This window comes from Manis javanica, chromosome 16, assembly GCF_040802235.1.
Source record: "Manis javanica isolate MJ-LG chromosome 16, MJ_LKY, whole genome shotgun sequence".
NCBI classification, from domain to species: Eukaryota; Metazoa; Chordata; class Mammalia; order Pholidota; family Manidae; genus Manis; species Manis javanica.
Genome location: NC_133171.1, coordinates 3,282,784 through 3,303,209, shown reverse-complemented (window position 1 = coordinate 3,303,209; position 20,426 = coordinate 3,282,784). Strand labels below are relative to the sequence as shown.

Sequence of the window (20,426 nt, the reverse complement as noted above, 5' to 3'; positions counted from 1 at the left end):
AATCTCAATTGGCCCATCTCTAAAGTGAATTCAGTAAAATATATCTCAGAGGGTTGTTAAGACAAGAAGAGATGGTGAATGTAAATGCTCTGTGTATGTGAAGATTGTAAAGGTGAAGAAGAGGGGATTCCCTGCCTGTTCATTGTCATTCCAGCTGTGGACGCCAAGTGAGCAGGTTCACATAGCTAACTTCACAGCCTTGGTACAAGCTTCGGACCATGTAGAGTGGGTGCTAAATAACTTGAGGATCCTGGGCATCAGTGGGTAGAGTTGGTACTGAAGGGGAAGAAGATACAGATGGCTAGTCACAGAACACAAATTCTTTCTCAGTTTTTCTGGGGTGGGTCTTCACATCTACCGCCAAACATCCTCAGTGTTGAGGGATTTGTGGTTTTGTGCATGTGTGTGTATTGCTAAAGAATTCTTGGGGTTGGTGCTCTGTGATGTCCAAAATTTGTGCCCTTGTTGGCTCACTGTGGGGAGCAAAGCATAAAATGTTATGAGTTATTGTTTAGTTACTAAATAAATCATATTTATATTTTGATTTATTTAATAGATTTTATTGTAATTAATGAGTGTCAGGGAGATGCTTCTTTGTAATGCTGGTTTTGGGAGACACGCATTTAATTAATTAATAAATACAGAAACTAAGCCAATTTGAAAAGTAAGCTCAGATGTAGCATGAGATTTGTTGTGGCCACTAGCAGTTTTCTTTTTGGCAAGATTTGGAATGGCTGAGCAACTCAGAGTTGGAGTGCAGTGGTGATTAGTAGAACTAATGATAATAATAAAAAATTTACATGTGGGTGCATCTGTTCAGTGTACAGAGCATTTTCACATTCAGCATCTTAGTTGGTTTACCTAACCACCCTGTAACATAAGCCAAATAAGGGAAGCTATTCCCTCCATTTTATAGATGGGAAAACTGAGTCTTTGGGAGGTTTGGTGACTTCCTAAATGGTGCTTTGCAGAGCCAGGATGAGAACCTAGATCCTTGAATTCTTAGTTTATGCTAAAAATCGGTAAGAGAGGTAAAACAATAAGCTTATTCATTTTTCAATTCCTTCATTCCACACAGAGCTCTTTTTATGTCACAGAAGGCATTAGAAAAATGTGTCACAAGCATTGCTCTCAAGGAGCACTTCAGTCGTACCCTGTTATAAACTGAACCTAGTTTATAATTTTAATTTTTCTAATTAAAAACTGAGACAACACCTGGAAAGTATGATTACCTTTATGGGAGCAACCAGAGAGATTATGTAAACACAAATCTTGGGAAGTCCAGGATGTATGGTGATTATTGATAATTTATGCCTTGTTTTTAACCTCATTTTCTCTGCTTCTCCTTATTCTTCCTCCACTAAAATCCCCAGATGGGCCAACTCTGGGCGGTGAAAGATCACAGTGGTGCAGTAGAAAAGCTTAGTGACCACCACACGATCATTGCTGTGATGTGTTAGATTCTTGTCTTACCCCAAGGATGTCAAATTTGGAACAGAGCTCCTTGGAAGAAACCTCCACCTTAACCACTCTCAAATTCCTCAACTTTCTGACTTTGAAGCATTTCTTTTACAGAAATAGACAAATCAAAACCTTAAGTATTCTGGAATATTCCTCAATGTGGAAATTTGGTGCCAATCATATGCCCAGACCAGATGTGCAAAAGGCTGTGGTTTCATGAGGCCTCTGCCTTGCAGCCCACTGGCCCAGGTTCTAGCTGCTGCGGGGTGATGGTGCCTAAGCTCTGGCTCTCAGATGGCCAGGGAAGGGAAGGAGAAATGAACAAGAAACTTCAAAAAAGAAAAAAAAAAAAACACCAAAGAAGCTTTGCTTTAAAGATTTACTTTTTCTGCCCCTTGAAAAATTCTGGCAGCTCTATTGGTGACAGATTCGTGGCAACATTCTTCTGGCCTAGGCAAATGTTTGCTCTTTCTTTTCTCCCAGATTGTGCAATCGAGAAGAGCATACCGGTCTGGATTCCCTCCCTGCCCTTAGGTGGAAATGCTCAACCTGCCCTTCTGAGTGGAGAAGAAGGAAAACACAGACTTTTGTTCACTTCCCAGATTCTCTGCTTGAAGCAAGTTTAGGAATTTCTGTGTGGCGGGACTGGGGAAGTATGACTACTCTGGAACCTGGACTGCACTCCACATTTCCAAGTTGGCTTCAATTGTTATTCCAGGATAGGGTTCTTAGAGAAAAGCATTTCCATCCACATAGCCCAGAAAACCGAAATGGAAAACTCTGAGTTAAATACAATATAAGTTTGTTAAAATAATAAAATGAGTTAAAGCCTGGCAAATACATGGAAAATAGGTTTGTGGAGAAAGAAGGAGGGATGTTCCCAGACTCCAGATAGATGTGGTTTTGTAAATCGTGACATTTCTGCTTTATGTGAAGGGCACAGATACAATCAGGTGACATCTTAACATACAGACTCATGCATTAAAATATAAACTTTGGACCAAACTCTCACCCAATAAAATGAAATGGAAATGGTCTTATGGAAAATGAGTTATTCCATTTTTTTTCTCCCATAGAATTTCTGATGGTGAAAATCCAGGATAACCTATGATTGAAAAGGAATTCTGAAGGAAATGAACAGTGAGTCCTTGGCTAATCTTTCTCATGATTTTATGATATGCATAGTAAGTGCATTTTTGGTTTTGAGTCCATTTTTAAAGCTATTAAAACATATGCCCAATGTGGGGTATGTATTCCAGGTAAACCATTGTTTAAATGTATAAAATAATTTACATCAGATAACCAGGCAGGATTTTGTAGCTTTTTTTATTTTTTTTTTGGTGTGGGGCGGAGGGAAGTTCTAATTAAATGTAAAACGATTCAAAGAGGTTCAAGAGTCTGGTCTACATGATTAATAGTCTGCATATTAGAAATCCAGACAGACTAAAGGCAAAATGCCTTCTTCTGGTAGACAGACTGTATTCTAACCTCCAAGGACTCTGCATATATTTAGTCACTCTCTCAATTCGACTGCCTTTGCCAGCCCAGCTTCATTGCTTCATTGGATTAGATGGTAGTGGAAAAAAACCCTCCCAGGAGTAATCGTATCAAATTCCCTGAGTGTTTAATCTGTCTGGCACATGGCTGGCTCTCTCGGGCTGTGGAGAGCACACAGTGCGGAAAGCCGTCTTGGCCTGGGGAGTTTGCCCTTGGAAAAGTGAAAGCAAGCTGTTATTTTCTCCTCCCCAACTGACATTCCTGGCCCTCGACATCATGAGGTCACTGGTTCGACTGGAAGAGTGTGCGCTAAGGTCGCACATGGATAGTCTCACACACAGCGAGCTTGTGACCTCTCTTGGTGGATGGAACCCCAATCCTTTCCCAAAAAGGAAGCTCGTAAGTCCTAACCAAAATTTTAATTTATGATTCCTTCAGCCTATACCCTTGCAAATTTTAGTCAAGATGGAGAACAGCCCATTCTCCTCAAAATAATTCATGTAGAGCATCTCCTATTTTTCCTGGGTTAAGGTTCAGACTTTATTGCTTACTAGCTGGGATGGTAGGCAAATTCCTGAGATCCTCACTGTCCCAGTTTCCTCAGATTTGAAATGGGGCTGTTGTAAAGACTGAACAAGATTATTTATGTATACAACTTAAAATATACATGGGAAGGCTCAGTTAATATTTGTTATTATTATGATTAAATTCTGTATCTGGATCTTTCAGTTACATTTGGTATTCCTGTGCATCTTCTTTTTTTCCTGAGCCCTAGGACATGTTAATAGAATTCTCAATACATCTCTTGTATCAACAAATATTTACTGAATATCTCTATGTATAGGGTATTCTGTTTTGAGAGTTTTTTTGACACAAAAGATGACTATTTATACAGTTTGGCCTTTTCATGCTCTAAGATGTGTATATTGATCCTTGGGCAATGTGGGATGAGGGCTACCAGTGACGTGAGCAGTGGAAAGCCCACATATAACTTTTGACTCCCTGAAAACTTAACTGCTAATAGCCTGTTGACTCTTAGCCTCACTAATAATATAAACAGTTGATTAGCACATATTTTGTATGTTACACATACTAATATATTGCATTCTTACAATAAAGTAAGCTAGAGAAAAGAAAATGGTTTTTTAAACTGTCACAAATCTCCAAAAACTTTTCCAATGTATTTATTGAAAGAAACCTGCATGTTAAATGGGCCTGTGCAGTTCAAAGTTGTCCAAGGGCCAAATGTATGGAGTAAAAATGCAGTCAAAATTTGGGGGGGTATCAGTAGGTGACATTTAAGAAGTTGGAGGTTTACTTGTCTGGAAGGATAAGCCCTTAATCAATACCAGAATGTCGGTATGGAATCCTGGAATAAATGTACAAGACCTTGCTGGCAACCACTGGAGTGACCAGGGGTGCTCAGAGGGCAGAACTTGATAGTAGATTCTGTAGAAATTAAGCAGGAAGAAGCCTGGATCAGACAGAAATGGCTCATTCAGGAAAAGGAGAGGAAGTGATGGCTCTGTGTTAGGTGGTCTTGGACGGCTCTAAGACCCTGTGGGATGAGGGTGCTGGGGAGGGAGAGAGTAGCCCTCAGAGGCCCCTGGAGGCGGAGGAAGTGCAGGGGGAGAGGAAGGAGGCCTGTTCCTGCTGTTGTAGTGCAACGTGCAGAGGCGGCTCTGTGCCAGCACAGCATGGAGGCGACAGGGACCCGCCCAGAGCTGGAAGGCCGCCCTCACCTTCCTGAGGGCAGCAGTGGCTGACAGGTGGCAAGAGCAGCCTCAGAGATGCGCCTGAGAGGGGGAGCAGGGGGCCACGTGGGGCCACATGCCAGGACCCAGCGTGGGCTCTGAGGTCGCTGCCCTGGGAACTGGCCATCCACTCCAGCACCTGTCACAGAATGGCGTCCATAAAGCTTGAGAGCAAGAAGGGTCACCCAAGAATTGAATCTCCAGCCAAGTTGTCCTTGGGTATAAACGCAGCAGGCAGTTATCATCGAGAATTCAAAAGCTCAAGAAATACAGCATCTATGGGTCCCTTTTGCATATAAAAACTGTGTCTTGGAAACTAATTCAGCCAGATTAAAAATGAGTCAAAGAATTCAGGAACTGAGAGGCTGTGGATTCATTTAAAATAGAACCGACACCAAATGACTGTAGGAAGTATGGCTAAAGAAGAGAACTTGTCACATGGAAGTATTATAATTAATCAAATTGGGGATGGGAGGAAGGGGCTAGGAAAAAATATGTTGACAAACTTCCTCATCTTTCCTGTTAGGGAGTCAGTAGATGCCATTCAATGTTGAAAGGGACTGTTAAAAAATAACAGTAACTTTGTTCTTAAAATTTTGCATAAATATTGTCTTAATTTAATTTAGGGAGACCTTTTAAGAACCAGTATCTTTAGTGGTGAAGTAGCATTTATCTGAAACTCATCGGTTTCTTCAGTTTTCAGCTTCTCATCTGAAAATTGAATTTAATTCTTCTAATTTAACCCTGCATGGCTATAATCTCATTTTTGTAAATGTCATCATGGGGCCATCAATCCTGGATTATTTTGTAGAAGAACTTCTGTATACCCATTGGGCTTTATTCCTGTATATGCATATGGAGAGATGTCTGGAAAGACATTCTCCAAATATCAGTAATACTTACCCTACAAGGTGAGATTTTGGTGACTTTTAAATGTCATTTAAAAAAAATTCCTCTATTAGCTAAATTTTGTAAGAGTATTTGCTGGGCTCTAACATATTTTATCCTTTCAACGAATCTGTACTTTGAGTTTTCAATTTTACTTTTCCAGGATGTATGGATGGAAACAGTTTTCTATAAGAACTCTGTCCTGGGACGACAATTGAATCACTTAATGTATTGTCCTTATGACCAGTAATTGTGGTGGGGAAGTTGTTTAAGATAGAACTAGTCATCTTTTTATGTAACAAAAGGCAATTCTTTTGGACAGCTTGGGAGTCAGGAGTTGGGGGAAAGGTGTTATTGGTACGAATGAATGTGTTTATTAATGCCCTAAACTATTGGTGCTTAACTGGGTGTGATTCTGCATCCCCTTCCCATCCAAGGGACATTTGGCCATGTCTGGGGATATTTTGGATTGTCACAATGAGGGTTGGTGGAGTGCTCCTGGCATCTAGTTGGTGGGGCCCAAGAGTGCTGCTGAAGATACTAAACATGCAGGCACACCCCTAACAACAGAGAACTGTCTGGCCTAAAATGTTAGTAGTGCCAATGCTAAGAAAGCCCACCTTAAAGTCTTGGAAAAGAAACTGTTATACAGACAACTGATTCACTAGCAAGAGTGAACATGGAGCCAGAGGATCCTATGTTAGAGCTGAAGCTTCCTAAGAAGCTGAGTTGATTCTTTCTGGCCACTAGGGTTTTTAGCCATATGCATTTATTAAAAACAACTCTTCTACTTTTTATGGGTCTCCAATTAGTCTTTCACTGCAGTATCAATTAGTTTCTCACTGAGGGTTGAGAAATTATAATTGTAAACAATGGTCTAAGTCTAACCAAGGGTAGATGTAGCTACTAGTGACCAGCTTGACTGAGCTGCAATCTGATCTCAATCCTTACTGGTTGAACAAGCCCAGCCAGGCTATTCGAAGTCTCTGTAAAACCAGTTGATGGTCCAGATCAGTTGCATTAAGCAGGAAGCTAATGCAGGAAGACCAGACCCATCATGGTGTACTAGCATGTGGGGAATTAATTACTTTCTCCTCATTCTCTGTAAGGACCGTCCATCTCTATGAATCAGGAGCAGCCGTCAACAGATGGGAGAGAGGATGGCTTCAGTTGAATAGAGATTTTGCTGTCAGCCCAACAGCTTTTACAGCACCCACACCAAGGAAAATCTGCAGTGCTGGAACGACCTGTCTGGCTGTGATCGCAGACAGCCTCATGAAATCTCAGCCTCTCCACTGCTGCTTTCAGGAGTTCTTTCTGATGTCAGTATCTTTCAGTGTCAATTATTTTATTTCAGCCACAGTCATTTCTCCCTGGTAGTGCTTCCTGCAAATGTGTCTTTTCAAGAAAACTAAAACTGGAAATGGCTTGTCACAATCCATCTGACTTTATCATGCAAGGAACAAATTGTTCTTATGCTTATTCGATGCCAGATGAACCGATGAATGGAATCACTGGACTGAAGCTTTAAGGTCCGACATCTTTGCAAAAATTAAAAGCTACCATTTCCTTGGTTGCAGGGATGTAGTTCCCAAATATCTTCTCATAATGCCTTAAGATTTGTACCTTGACCTAACTCTACTGTATATAGCTTGAGAAATGTAGAATTGGCTTTGTGATAAGAATCCTTTGTTACTGGAGGGCATATTTGATGTCCAGGGATATTAGAAGCATAGGCTTTCAGCTAAACATCTGTATTGCTGTGCATATGATCAATTTGCAAGAGAGAACCTAGGGGGTGAAAGGTTGGGGTGTAGATGTAGCACTAATGAGACAGTCCAAAGAGCAAGAACATGAAGTGACTATCCCTGTCTATTGAGATATGGGTCTTGTTTGGGGGAGAGAAATAGCCTTTCTTCAATTAGTTTCCATAAAGTAGTTATGTCTGAATTATTATATACAAGGCTTAAACTAAAACTTACTTCTCAGCATATGCCATAAAGATAGACTGAATTTAAGTAGAAAAATGTAAAAAGGGATCCAAGAGACTGAGTCTTCACCCTATAGTACTCAGTGCCTTCAACCACAGCAATTGGGCCTCGGGTCTGTGGGCCCTGCAACTGGACATTATCAGTTCATCCTGAGTGGATGATGCTCAGAATTTAGACCTTTATTGATCTAATGCAAATGAGACTACTGCAGTGACAGCCAGAACAAGAATTAATTTAGACTGAGAAATATTGTGCTGGAGTAAAGTCAGAACATAATGTTATCATGGATTCCAGAGGAACTACAGGTGCATCAGATCTATAGCCTGAATCCATGATGTTTCACATATGTGCTCTACCAGGTCTTGGATGGATGTGGGTGCATTTATTTTAAAACATTATTGTAATTGAGGTTGTTTTTTATTACAGCTTTTTACAATAGAAAAAGCCTAAACACATGTTTTGATTAGCCTTCACTTCTCTGTGTTATGTTTTGGCACTCCTACTTGTTTTGGGGGCAGCCAGTTTAGACATTAATGACCAGTACATTTCCAGCGACTGAGTGATGACGCTGCTTACCAGCCAGCCATTGAGTTTTAGTGTTGTTACCTTTGTGCGCCAGTATTTGTGCAATCATTAGACATTTTTTTTCAGTTTCAACCTTAGACTAATTTATAGTCTATTTTATAAATAGAAGTGGAATATAAAGTGATAGATGAAGTGTTAAAACTAGTAACTAGAAACATAGATCTCATTGACCTAATGCAATTGAGTCTTTAGACAAAGTGGCAAATCTTAGGTTTCCAAAAGAAACTCATGGGACATAGCCTACTGGTTATATTCACTTGTCATCAAAAAGAATGAAATTAAAGAACATGTATGAAATGCTGAAAATATATTGTCAACTGCTGTGCTAAAAGGCTTTGATCATGAACTTTAGTTCCTTGGAAACAATCTGTTCCTTGTAAGACTCAAGTCTAATAATAGGAATTTTGCATACAATTTTTAGGAACATGTTATATTACATGTTGGGGAATCTTAGAGCTTTCTTGGATCTAAAATAGAGTCCCTCTTTCCCCCACAGGTTTTCTGCATACGTGAGAAGTCTGAAAACCACTGGGAGAGTGCCCTGGTCCTATTTAAAAGAAGAACCTAAGACAAATTCTTAGGGTATCCTTCTCTGGCACAGTGTTCTCCCCTCTTGCCCATGGGTGCACATGGACATGTTCTTCAGCTTCCTTTTTCTAGATCCCATGTTGTGTACCAGTCTTTTGTAGACTAGCCTTTCACCATACAAGTGCAATGTAATTCCAAATAATTGCAAATGACACTTCCTTGATGGGACTTACATATTTCCTAAGACTCCTTTAGCATACATTTACAAACCATGTAAAAAATGAGTTATTTCTGGTCATGAGCAAATCCATGCATTTTGTATTGATTTTCACTAGGTTTTCTAAGGGTATCACCCTTCCTGGTTTTATCAGTAATTTGGTTTCATCTGTCACTATCCTTGATGGCCTCACTAGCCCTCAAAGAAATGCTAGTTTAATGCCAAAGATGTAAAACATTTATAATATTTGGAGCTGTAGATATTTTATCTTTTCAATGACAAAGTCTTCAGTTTATCATTAGTTATGTTGTATTTGAAGAACACTATATTGTTTATGATTCGTTTTCACAGCCAGGCCTTTTTTCTATCTGATTTTGTTTCAGGATACAAGGAAAATGGAGGATTAGCTAGACCAATCCTTTCATTCCCTCCATCAGAAAGTGCACCTGCTCTTGGGTTAGACAGTGACACCCTCACCCCCATCATAGCTCCTTGCCCAGATAGCTGAGGAAAAAGTTTTAGATGGCATCTTTAAATCATTTTTGGGTATCTCTGGAGAAAAAAGAAATATTTATATATTGATCTTGCAATTTATCTCTCAAGTGGAAATCTTATCTTTCCAATTTTCCGATTATTCTAGGGCATCTCTTAGGAGCTCCTACATACTCAAGACATGAGCCAATATGTCAATTTACTAGTTTATGATGTGTTTAGTCCTCCTCAGGGACTTGTCCTTTGTCCCCTTCTCAGAGCTGAGTGCATGGATGGCAGAATCAAGTATCAGGAATGTGTAGGAATTAGGGAAAAAGGGCTTGAATTCAGGCTTAGAGAGCTATTTGGCCTAAGCTTTGGAAAAACCTGATGAAACACTACTGAGCTGCCAATATACCTGTCCCATGGAAAGCCCCTGAGAAGATTCAGTTCAGAAGGCCCGTGAAGAAGGTTCATTAGTCTTAGAAATGTACAGAAAGGACAGTCAGAAGGGTGATCACACAGACTGTGCGCATTGACGCACTCTGAAGGAGAAGAGAGCCATCACTAGGGACGGAGGACTTCCCAGTTTCAAAAAATCTGCAGTGTAGAAATAGCTGTCACTAGACTCTATTTTTACCATTGTTGGTAACACTATTCCTCTTATCACATGATGCCTCAGGCTGTTTTAACTCAATTCTGTCAATGTTCATTGATTTATACCTCTTGTTCTGATTCCAGAGCACCAAACACCCTTCATGGCTATTACTTTTTTTTCCCCATAAGATTTCAGGTAGAGATCACATGAAATGCCAGCATCCTGTTTCTTATGACAATAGTTTCTTGAAATGGACCCACAAAGTGGCTCCTGATTATGCTATATCTTCCCAGATGGCCTGAGGACAGGGAGAGAATCGCTCTCATGATTGCTTATTTCCTGGTATTCAGGGTATTCCGAATAAACCAGGTGCTCTCCAGGACACCCTGGCACATCTGCCTTCTGGCTGACGTCACCCCTCGACACAACAACGAGCAAGTTTCTGGGATTCCAAAGCAGAGTGTATAACAGAATCACCTCCTTGAAGTACCAGCCTGTGGGCACTGTCCATCCTGGGTGCCACCTGACCTTGCCCCCTATTCTTTTTCACCTGTGCCACACATTGCGCCTCAATCTCTCATCCATTTGGTTGATCTTAGTAAATCCCTGAGAGTCCAGTTTGTTCTAGAACAAAGATAAAATGTATTTATTTCTTTATTTTTGACTTCTAGGAGCATATCCTGGGAGGAGGACACCCCTCAGAACAGGAGGCAAGGGGCTGAACTAGATGGCTCTTCTCCAGCCTCCTTGCTAGCTCTATTGCCTTGAACTTGAACTGATATATGGGGCAAATGAAAAAAATTAGAGGACATATTTTCTGGGACACATATAGCAATAGATGTAGTTGCTATTTTGTTTGCTGAAACATGGTACAAAATCAAAATAGATCTTCAATTAATTTACAGTGAATAGTTTTCTTAATCATAAACTATCTGGTAAGATGAATGGATAAAGAAGATGTGGTACATATGCACAGTGGAATACTATTCAACCATAAGAAAGAAACAAATCCTACCATTTGCAACAACATGGATGGAGCTGGAGGACATTATGCTCAGTGAAATATGCCAGATGGAGAAAGACAAATGCCAAATGATTTCCCTCATTTGTGGAGTACAACAAAGAAGCAAAACTGAAGGAACAAAATGGCGGCAGACTCAGAGACTCCAAGAAGGGACTAGTGGTTACCAAAGGGGAGGGGTGTGGGAGGGCAGGTGGGGAAGGAGGGAGAAGGGGACTGAGGGGTATTATGTTTAGTACACATGGTGTGGGGGATCACAGAGAGAACACTGTAGCACAGAGAAGGCCAACAGTGACTCTGTGGCATCTTACTACACTGATGGACAGTGACTGCACTGGGGTATGGGGGGGACTTGGTAATATGGGTAAATGTAGTAACCATAATGTTTTTTCATGTGAAACCTTCATTAGAGTGTATATCAATAATACCTTAATAAAAAATTTTAAAAAAATTATCTGGTAGCAATTTTAATATTGGATATCTGTCAATCTTGGTGAACAATAGAGCCAATATACTTCAAAAAGACATTCTATTGCTAACATAAGAAGAATAAAAGAGCAGATATATAAAATAAGACTGAGTTAAAGTTGTTGGCTCTTAATGGCAATAAAGAATTTTCCAGTATTTGGGAAAAAAGACTTGATTTATGTTTATTTCAAATGGCTGTAATGGGAGCACTGTATTTTATCTTACACCCTTAACCTCATTTCAGAGATATTTAAATATGCTTGAAATTAGGAAGACAAATTTTACTTTTTTATAAGAAAGGTCAGTAAAGTTGAAAATTGAAATTTGCGTTTTCAAACTGAAAGGCCCCCATTTTAAAATTCCTTATCACACAAAGGTGGTGTTTGCTTCTAGCTTCCAAATATTTCATTGCAGACATTGTCAGCTCAAGCATCTGAGTGTGAGTGTAACCCAGTCAGCCTAACTCAATCACTACAAGCTGGGTACGTGCTGAGGGTTCTGGGCTGGGGGGGATGTAGTGATGGGTTGCAGGGTACATCTTGTGGACTATAATCTCCGGTGGGACCTTTATCCTGCCGTTTCAGGCACAGGCATTGTTTTCACTTCTGGTAACAGAAAAGTTCGTTTTTGACTCTGGTGTCTTAGGCTATTTAGAGAGTGGGTGAGGCCTTTGGAAAGAGGACAGAGAGCACGGTAGCTCTCCCAGTTGTGTTGGTCTGGTTTTATTTCCAGGGATATATTCAGATTATGATGATAAAATTCATTTGTTAATTTGGTTGGTGCCAGGTTAAGTACTGAGATAATGCTCATGACAAATAACTGGACATTTCCCCCAAGGGGTTTCCTGAGAATAGTGCCTTTACTTCCTTCCTCTGATTTAAACCTAGAGTAAACCATAAAAAAATAAATAAACACTCCCTTATTGATAAACAAAAAGAAAACACTCAGGGGTGTGCCATGAGGCTCTCTCTAGCATCCTGTCAACTTCAATTAACAAGTAAAGCCACAGTGTTCATTACCATTAGGTTATAAAATAGAAAGTGATTATTAACGGCTCTTAAAGGGAGGTATAATTACAGTATCACCAAATGCAGAGGACGTAGTTTCTCCCCCTCTCCCCTTTTAATATGCCAGGGATCCCAACCTATCTTCACATCATTCTAATTTAAAAAGTTCCTAGTGATCTCCAGACCCCCAGTGTTTCCTACCCTTCCAGGAATAATAGTGACACTTATCTACGTACAATAAACAAGCAGGCACTTTCAGGACAGCTGGAGTCCTTGAACAGTCTCGGCTGTGGCTTATCAGCCTTCAGAGTCACAGCTGTGAAGCCAGGAAACTCTTGGGCACTTAACTTAATCCTGATAACAACGTCTTAAGCAGTGTCATGTCTGCATCATGAGCTGGGAGGATCCTAGGGACTCAGCAAAGTGAAGTAGTCTAGCACAGAGATTGGGTGGCGCCCTTCACCTTGTCAAGGGTCCTCATTATTCATTTTGTGCAAAGGAGAGACTGGTGTCTATGTAACGGTGCACTGAGCATGTCAAGAGTCCATCAGGCCCTTTCTGCATCTTTGCATTTTGTTGTTATTTTCAACACATAAAGTATAGTGTGTTTCTCTACTGAATTTCCCAGTGAAACTCAGCTTCAATAAATGGATTTGGAGAAATCCCCAAAGGGCTCGTGTACAACGTGAGCTTTACAACCTGCCAGACTCATTTAAAAGGAGAATATGAACTGAAGCCTATATAGTCTCTGATGCTCTCAGTCTTTTTAGGGGTGTCGTGAAGGCTAGTGTAGGACTGAAGCTGTAATAGCGCATCTGTACGGCATGAGCACAACTCCTGGCCTTCACCCAAGGGGGACCTACAGATACACTAGGAGTAGAGCCCTTATACTTTCCAACAGTAAAATTAAGGTCACAGTGATCTGTATTTCATTATTCTGTCTCCCCTTCTGAGTACTGTATGTATTTGGTGGGACACCAGGCTTGGGCCCAGTGTCCACCGGCAGCTCTGGGACTAAGCGACTGATAGATGAACACAAACTTTGCCCTGGTTGGCATGATCAATTTATGAAGTGACTACAGCTGTGTATTTATGTTACTCATTTATTCATTAGCTGAGCACCTACCATGGTGATTAGTTTGGGAGACATCAAGATGGAAAGGACACCGCTCCTGCTTCCAAAGTATTCTCAGTCTAGTTGGACAGACCAGTCCAAGGAGATACTTAGGAATCCAAAGAGGAGAGTCAATGAAAGAGAACTGCTTGAGGATTTCAGGGATGGCTTGGAGGAGGTGGCAGTGCCTTAGCTGAGTATTGGAGGAAAAAGAGGCATTAGAAGACAGAGGGAATGGGGAGGGGAGGGTGCATAAGGGGCGGGAGAAAGGGCAATCCAAGCTGCCACGGTGGCAGGAGCCACGACCGCAATCGAGTGGTGCTCTTGGTTGACATCTTCCTGAGAGCTGAGAATCCCTCAGGGGCCCATTGCCTCTGCTGTAGCAATCTTTGGCAGGACAGAGAGGTCTGCTCAGTCAGAGTGGGCCTGTCCCAGGGTGCAGAACGAGCTGGTAGCTCAGCAGGAGCTGGGTCCTAACAGTTAGCAGGTGCAGTCTGAGCTCTTGCACTTCTTGAGGAGCAGCTGTCTCCCAAGAGAAGGGCCAGTCGGTGCATTCTAACCTGTTAAACGGGTGCCCGTCCACAAAGGAAAAGAGGGCCTGTTGTGGAGAGGAACTAAATACACCCCAGAACTGTAAGAAAGCAAGTCTTTGGCTTCATCTGCCTCATTTTCCCAGCCCTGTTTCCCAGCCACCTTTACCTCTTCAGTGTTTGGAAGTAAAAGTGTGGAGTCGTGACACTTTGACACCAACTCCATGTGACTGAATCTGGGGCTTCATTCCTCAAGGAAGATATAGGTTTTCTGTCCTGATGTCTGTATTCCCCCTCCATCTTCCTTCCCTCCTCTCCAGTCTCACTTAGCCTTTCCTCCAGCTATTGTCGGTAAGGAAATGATAAACATGCACACAGCTTAAGTATGGTAATATTATACAGAGCTGCATTTGTGCTGCTGCTCAGTAAACTCGGCTCAGGTACTGGAAAACCACAATGAGCAGCAAGATGCATCCCTTCCCTTAAAGTATTTTTCCATCTGATTCTCATGTTAAGATATTTCCCCAAGTACCCCTTAGGTGGCCCCACCACAAACAGCAGCCATCATATCAAAGGACAGCCCGGGGAAGAACTGGCATGCCAAATCAGGAGACTGCCTCTTTCCATTGGTCCTGAGTCCGGGACTTGGTTTACCCTTCTCTCCCAAAGCTGGAGACAGCGGACCTCCACGTCTCATGGATTACTCACTGTGTGCACAAAGCTATCAGATCTAGTCATTCCCTCCACCCTCAGATGTTTCTTCATAAGTCACAGACTGGCTGGCCTCGCCCTCCATACCCAGTGGAAGGAAGGCAAGACATTGCAGGAAGTCTCAACATTCAGCGCTTGACAAAGGCTATTATTGTTTTTATGTGAAAACAAAACAGAATGGTCGCCTCTTTTAAGGTCCCTTGCTACATGCACATTCGGATGCAGGTTGATCTAGATTTGCCTTCTTAGTTTGCCTTTCATTTTTTAAACAAAGGCAGGGTGTGTGAGCACAGGGCAAAAGGAGGGAGAATTTATGTCAGGATTCTTCACTGGGAAACTGCTCTTCACCACTAATGGCAGAAGGTGTGCTTCTTTCCTGCATCCTGAACCCTGGGTTGCTGGGGCCCTTGCTTCTCCCTCGTACTGGCCTTGGCTCCTGCAGACCCCAGAGATGTGTGACCCTGGAGAGGTGTAGAGCCCGAGGAAGGAGGCTGCGGGTGGGGCGGCTGCGGGGGGCAAGTTAAGAAGCGAGAAGCTGCATCTGGCAACTATGGCTGAGAGCAACATTCTTATTTGGCTTCACCCCGTTTACACTCCATTGCACCTTCTGCCGTGGGCAGAGGGGAGCATTGTTGACCCACACAGATACTGGATTGTGGCTCTTATCTGGTCTTCATAACTGTCTTCTTGGTTGTCATTTCTCTTGCCCCCAGTTTGATTAATTGCTTCTCTGTTGACCCTGAAAGCATAGGTCTGTTCATGCCAAAATGCTGACTCCCGCTGTAGTGGGGCTGGTGAGTGAAGTGATTTGTCGCAGGGCACTCCTCGTCACCCAGCCTTTGTTATTAACACATCATCAGAGGGACTACTGGCTTTGTGCTGGAGTGTGATGAAAAAAATCTCTGTTGCTGAATTGTTGCCTAATTTACCTCAGTGTAGGAAGTCTTTTCTTAAAGGTAGGCAAGGTGAAGTTTTATTGAAAGGTATGTCCAAGATTATGATATTATAAATTAAACAGCTCTTCAATTACCTACCTACCTTTCCTTAAATGAGTGTCCTTTGTAATAAATATATTCTTGAAAATGTGTATTTAAGTCAAAATTTTAAAAAACGATAACTCTTAATACAGATGTGCTATTTAAGACTCTGCTTCATGATAAAACAGCTTATAAATCAATAATCCCTTTAGTTTTCTATAAAAACGAGTATACTAAGGGTTGAGGTTGCTTAAAACAAGAGCGACCTGAACCGTGCTGTGTCCCACGGCGCTGCTGTGTCCCACAGCGCTGCTGGGGCCACGGCGTGAACATGCTGCGGCTGGCTTCTCTGTGCTCACTTTGGCTGCTTCTTGCAGAGCCCCTGCCTGCCCGCAACCACTCCTTTCCGGCTGGCAGATCCCACCCTGCCAGTGACCCGACCTGACTGCATTTATTTGAGGTTTGGAGTAAATGTTATCAAGCCCAAATGACTCTAGGTACTGTTCATACAACTGGATGATGCTCCATGACCTGCGGAACACCTGTGAGTAATTCTCAGCAAGTCATTCAATAAGGGGTTGTTCACTGGAAAGTTACTCTGTCCGTCTGGACAGCCTGATCCCCATCGATGTGTTTGGGGGTAGGTACTCTGATGTGTTCTGACTGTTGATGTTGGATTGGTTAATTCTGCATTAGTGTTATCCCAAGCTGAGCCAAGAGAGGAGGCTGACCACCTTAATGACTCTTCAGTATGCAAATGTGCTGTCCCCCTTTCTAAAGATGGAATTTAGCCAGAGGCTCCACTTTAAGCACAAAGCAATATAGTTATTGTCCTTGAAAATTTGCTTGAAATGGTTTCCAAACAAAATCCAAATGTCCTTTGAAAACCAGATCCTTCAATTCTTTGTATATCAAGCCTGAGAAGTTGAGTTACTATTTGTTAGGAGCTTTTTGAACATATCTAGTTTATACATAACCTGGTCTTCAAGTTTTATGGGAATAATAATAGAGTATTTTATTAAAAAGGGACATGACATTGGGCTAAGCAATCTGGTCATTGTCTACGCTGCCCCATCATCACAGAGGGTCTGTGCCAGTTGTTCTGAAGGGTGATGAAGACCCTGCTCCTAAGATCCTTCCCTGGACTAGGAAATGATACTCAGTCACCAGCTTGGAAAACAACCCCTCCATGCAAATGGGGTAACAGCTGGTGCCACACTCTGGGTCCCTTTTCCAGGGAAGGTTGCAGACCATGTAGACAATGCTTCTTTTCTCACTATTACTCCTAGACCTATTCTTACTTTCCAAGAATATTAAGGACTATGATTTCCCATGTTCCAACTCATGCATCCACCCTTTCCCTGGCCAGTTGGGCACAAAGCATTGTGCTCCATGTTGGGAATGCCAAGCTGGATAAGACCCAGTGCATGTTCTCCAAGCAAGCAGCATCTTGTGAGATGTGCTAGGATAGAACTATGGACAGAGATCAAAACAAACAGAGCAGGTGTCACTATGACATGTCAATGGTTTATTTTTAGTAACTTTCATCACTATGTGTTAGAAGCTCAGGCACCCTTCATGATCACTCAGATTACTTGGTATTGGACTTTGTCTTTTCTTAGCATGTGATGCAGGTGGACAAATGGGGTGTGTGTGTGTATTCTTGCAGGCACTGACCTTGCTGAAGTAGTGCCCACCTTGAAAAAAATGAAAGCTGAAGATACAAAGCTACAACTCAACCTACTCAAATGGGGCAGTTTTGTTTTTTTTATTTAGAGAATTTTGACTTTAAAGTATTTTAATCTTAAAACATTATCCAAAGATGTGTCTCCAGATACTGCTGGTTGAATCATTAGTAAGTCTGTGGATGTGTCATGAATTCCAATTGGAAACAGTACACCATATTTGGAAGTGGGAGACACTTCTCAGCCACCAAAGTTATGCAAATGGATACAGCAAATGGAAATTAAGAAATATAGTAACAATCTCACCAATACTGAAATGAAAATTACCTTGGGCAGAAAATGAGTCTTGATTAAGAAGAAATAAATGCCTTTATTACAGGCTTTTAATGCAATTCAATTATTATTATTATGCGCTACTTAATTAGTTCATCCTATGTTAGCTTGTATTACTAGGGGTGTGTGTGCGCGTGCGTGTGTTTGTATGTGTGTGTGTTTGTGTGCACTGTGTCCTCTCTCCATATCTAAAATATAAGCACCTTGAAGGCAGGGATGAATTGAATCCCTAGGGCCTGTGTTGTCGAATGAGGGCTGCTGTTCCTGCTGCTGCTGTTCCTAGCCCACTCTGAGACCACATCAGTGGTTAGAATCCTGCTGACCCCAATCTCACCAGATCTCTTAACCTCCATCCCCAGCTCTTCCTGGGGGCATTGGCATACCTTTAGGGTGCCCTTGCTTAGGGTCACCTAAGTACTGGAAGGGCAACCGGGGGTGGGTTTCATTTTTCTAGTTGGAAGAGTTCAATAGCAACATTTACCAGGCTTCTGAAGGGGAACAGAGCCAAATAAAGGCTATTATTAGAGCACAATGTGTATGTGATGGAAAACATGAATCCAAAGGAATCTGGGAGGAACATAATGAAGTAATAAGGATGAATAGCTCAATTAAATCTGGTAAAGGGACATCTAGCCATAGGATCTAGAAAAAATTTTGATGATGTGAATGAAGAGGGGTCATGGCAGGGTCTAAGTGGAACCAAGCATGTGTATCAGCATAGGATGAAAAAGTTTCAGATGCACCCAGGTGTGGTCTAAAAGTTAATAATTTGCAATGTTAATTCACTTGCAACATGGCACAGTGGCAAAACACGGAGAAGAAACCAGCGTCCGGCAGAGGTGTCCATGGGGCAAGCCACCTGCACCTCGAGCACTCAGAGAGAAGCTGCCAGGAGACAGGGGCTTCTGTTCCCACCTGTGTCATTCAGTACTTGAGCAGTGATGTGACTCCAAGGACAGTTTTGCAGGGCAAATGTAAATAGTTGAGAATGGCTCCTTAAGTAGAAAGCTGTAGGTTGAGAGATGAAGGTCTGTTTTGGACAAAGGTCAACATTCATGAGGGAGAAGAAGGAGGTGGTGTTTGGGGGTGGGGAAGGGACGGAGGAAGAAATTCCGAAGTATGCCTCAAGTCAGGCTCAGGAATGTGTTGCCATTAGCAAAGGAAGTGAGCTCTGTTTTCTGCTCTAAATGGGCAGGGGGGTGGGGTGGGGGTAGGACAGAGATGGAGGGAAGCAAGTGGGACAGGGCTGGCTCAGAGGGCTCAAGAGCGGAGCACGAACTATTCATAGTGATGAGAAATCCCCTAGAAGCTTATGACATTTAAAAACAATCAGACATTTGCCCACAGCAATGTGGAACCATCTCAGTTTGGTGCTAAAGGTCTGTGGTGCAGGCACCTTTCTTCCAGGATGAGTATGGCTGAGGGGCAATTCGTCTGATTCTACAGTTGATGCTATGTAAAACTCACCCACTCTAGGACACTGAGGACTTTCCTGGTGACTTCCCAGCTTGTGTAATAATTAATAATAGATGACAGCATGCATTAGTCTCCACTTACCCTCCACCCTCCGTGCAGACCCATTCTCCCCCCTTCTCTCTTAACTCTGTGCTTTGAGAGGCTGACCCCTGAGGGCTGCTTCCCTTCTACTGCTTGGCTTCTCACTGGGTCCAGTCAGTGGGGTACAGCAGTAGGAGATGGGGGGAACCACGGAGGGAGAGACGAGTCGCGGTACTTCTCTGCCTCTTCGGTGGCTCTCTCATGGCCTTGACTTTCACTGGATTCTGGTAACACTACTTCTCCCACATCCCCTTCAAGCCTAGGAGAGTAACAGATTCCCAGTTTCCTGCCAGTTCTCTGGGTGCTGCCAATTTTGGGGTTATTCTTTTAGCTCTACCCATACCTTGGCCTCTCCACCTTGACCACCTGAAGTAGATTTTGTAAAACACTCACTTTGTCAAGTGTTATGTGCCAGGCTCTATTCTCAGTCCTCTGTGTGCAGCAACCCATTTAATCCTTCCAACACTTTACTGATGAGCATGAGGCACAGAAAGGTTAAGATACCTACCTAAGGTCACACAGTAAGCAGCAGAGTCAAGATTTGAATCTAGGCTGCAGAGCTTTAGACTCCGAGCACTTAACCACTGGTCCATCTTACCTCTCTCCTAGCTTCTTGGAGCACAGCTAAGAGGTCTCTTGCTTGGAGCACAGATAAGAATGAGAAAGTGAGCCCCACACAGCTCTAAAATACAATGGCAGAAGTTTCATATACTAAAGCCAATTCACAGAAAAATCTCTCAGACTATAATTAACTCTTATTTCATGCCTAATTTCTGACATGATAGGATATCAGAGGTCCTATCCCTGTGGTTCTCGGTCTTGGCTGCACAACACAATCACTTTGGGAGTTTTAAACTATTCCCAAGCCCAGGCCATGCCCTAGGCTGGTGAAATCACAACTCTGGAGATAACACCTAGGCACAGAGACTTTTAAACTCCCAGGAGATTTCAGCACACTGCCCAAAATTGAGAACCATTGTTCTGGGTCACAGCAGCAATTACTAGAAGGCAAGGATTACAAGCTGGACAGGCC

The 20,426-nt window shown here is 42.3% G+C and overlaps 1 protein-coding gene and 1 long non-coding RNA gene across 3 annotated transcripts in view; one reads left to right on the top strand and one right to left on the bottom strand.

The window, feature by feature from the left end:
• NEDD9 (neural precursor cell expressed, developmentally down-regulated 9) overlaps positions 1-20,426 on the bottom strand; it is a 160,040-nt gene that overhangs the window by 64,372 nt on the left and 75,242 nt on the right. The window lies entirely within an intron of this gene.
• On the top strand, positions 1,714-11,564 carry LOC108397492 (uncharacterized). 2 transcript variants are annotated; one of them, XR_012126165.1, is made up of 3 exons: positions 1,714-2,601; positions 6,710-6,922; positions 8,673-11,564. It is a non-coding gene; the product is annotated as an uncharacterized lncRNA (long non-coding RNA). The 2 variants fall into 2 exon arrangements; XR_001853206.3 differs by lacking the exon at positions 1,714-2,601 and adding an exon at positions 3,101-3,357 and having other exon boundaries at positions 8,673-11,562.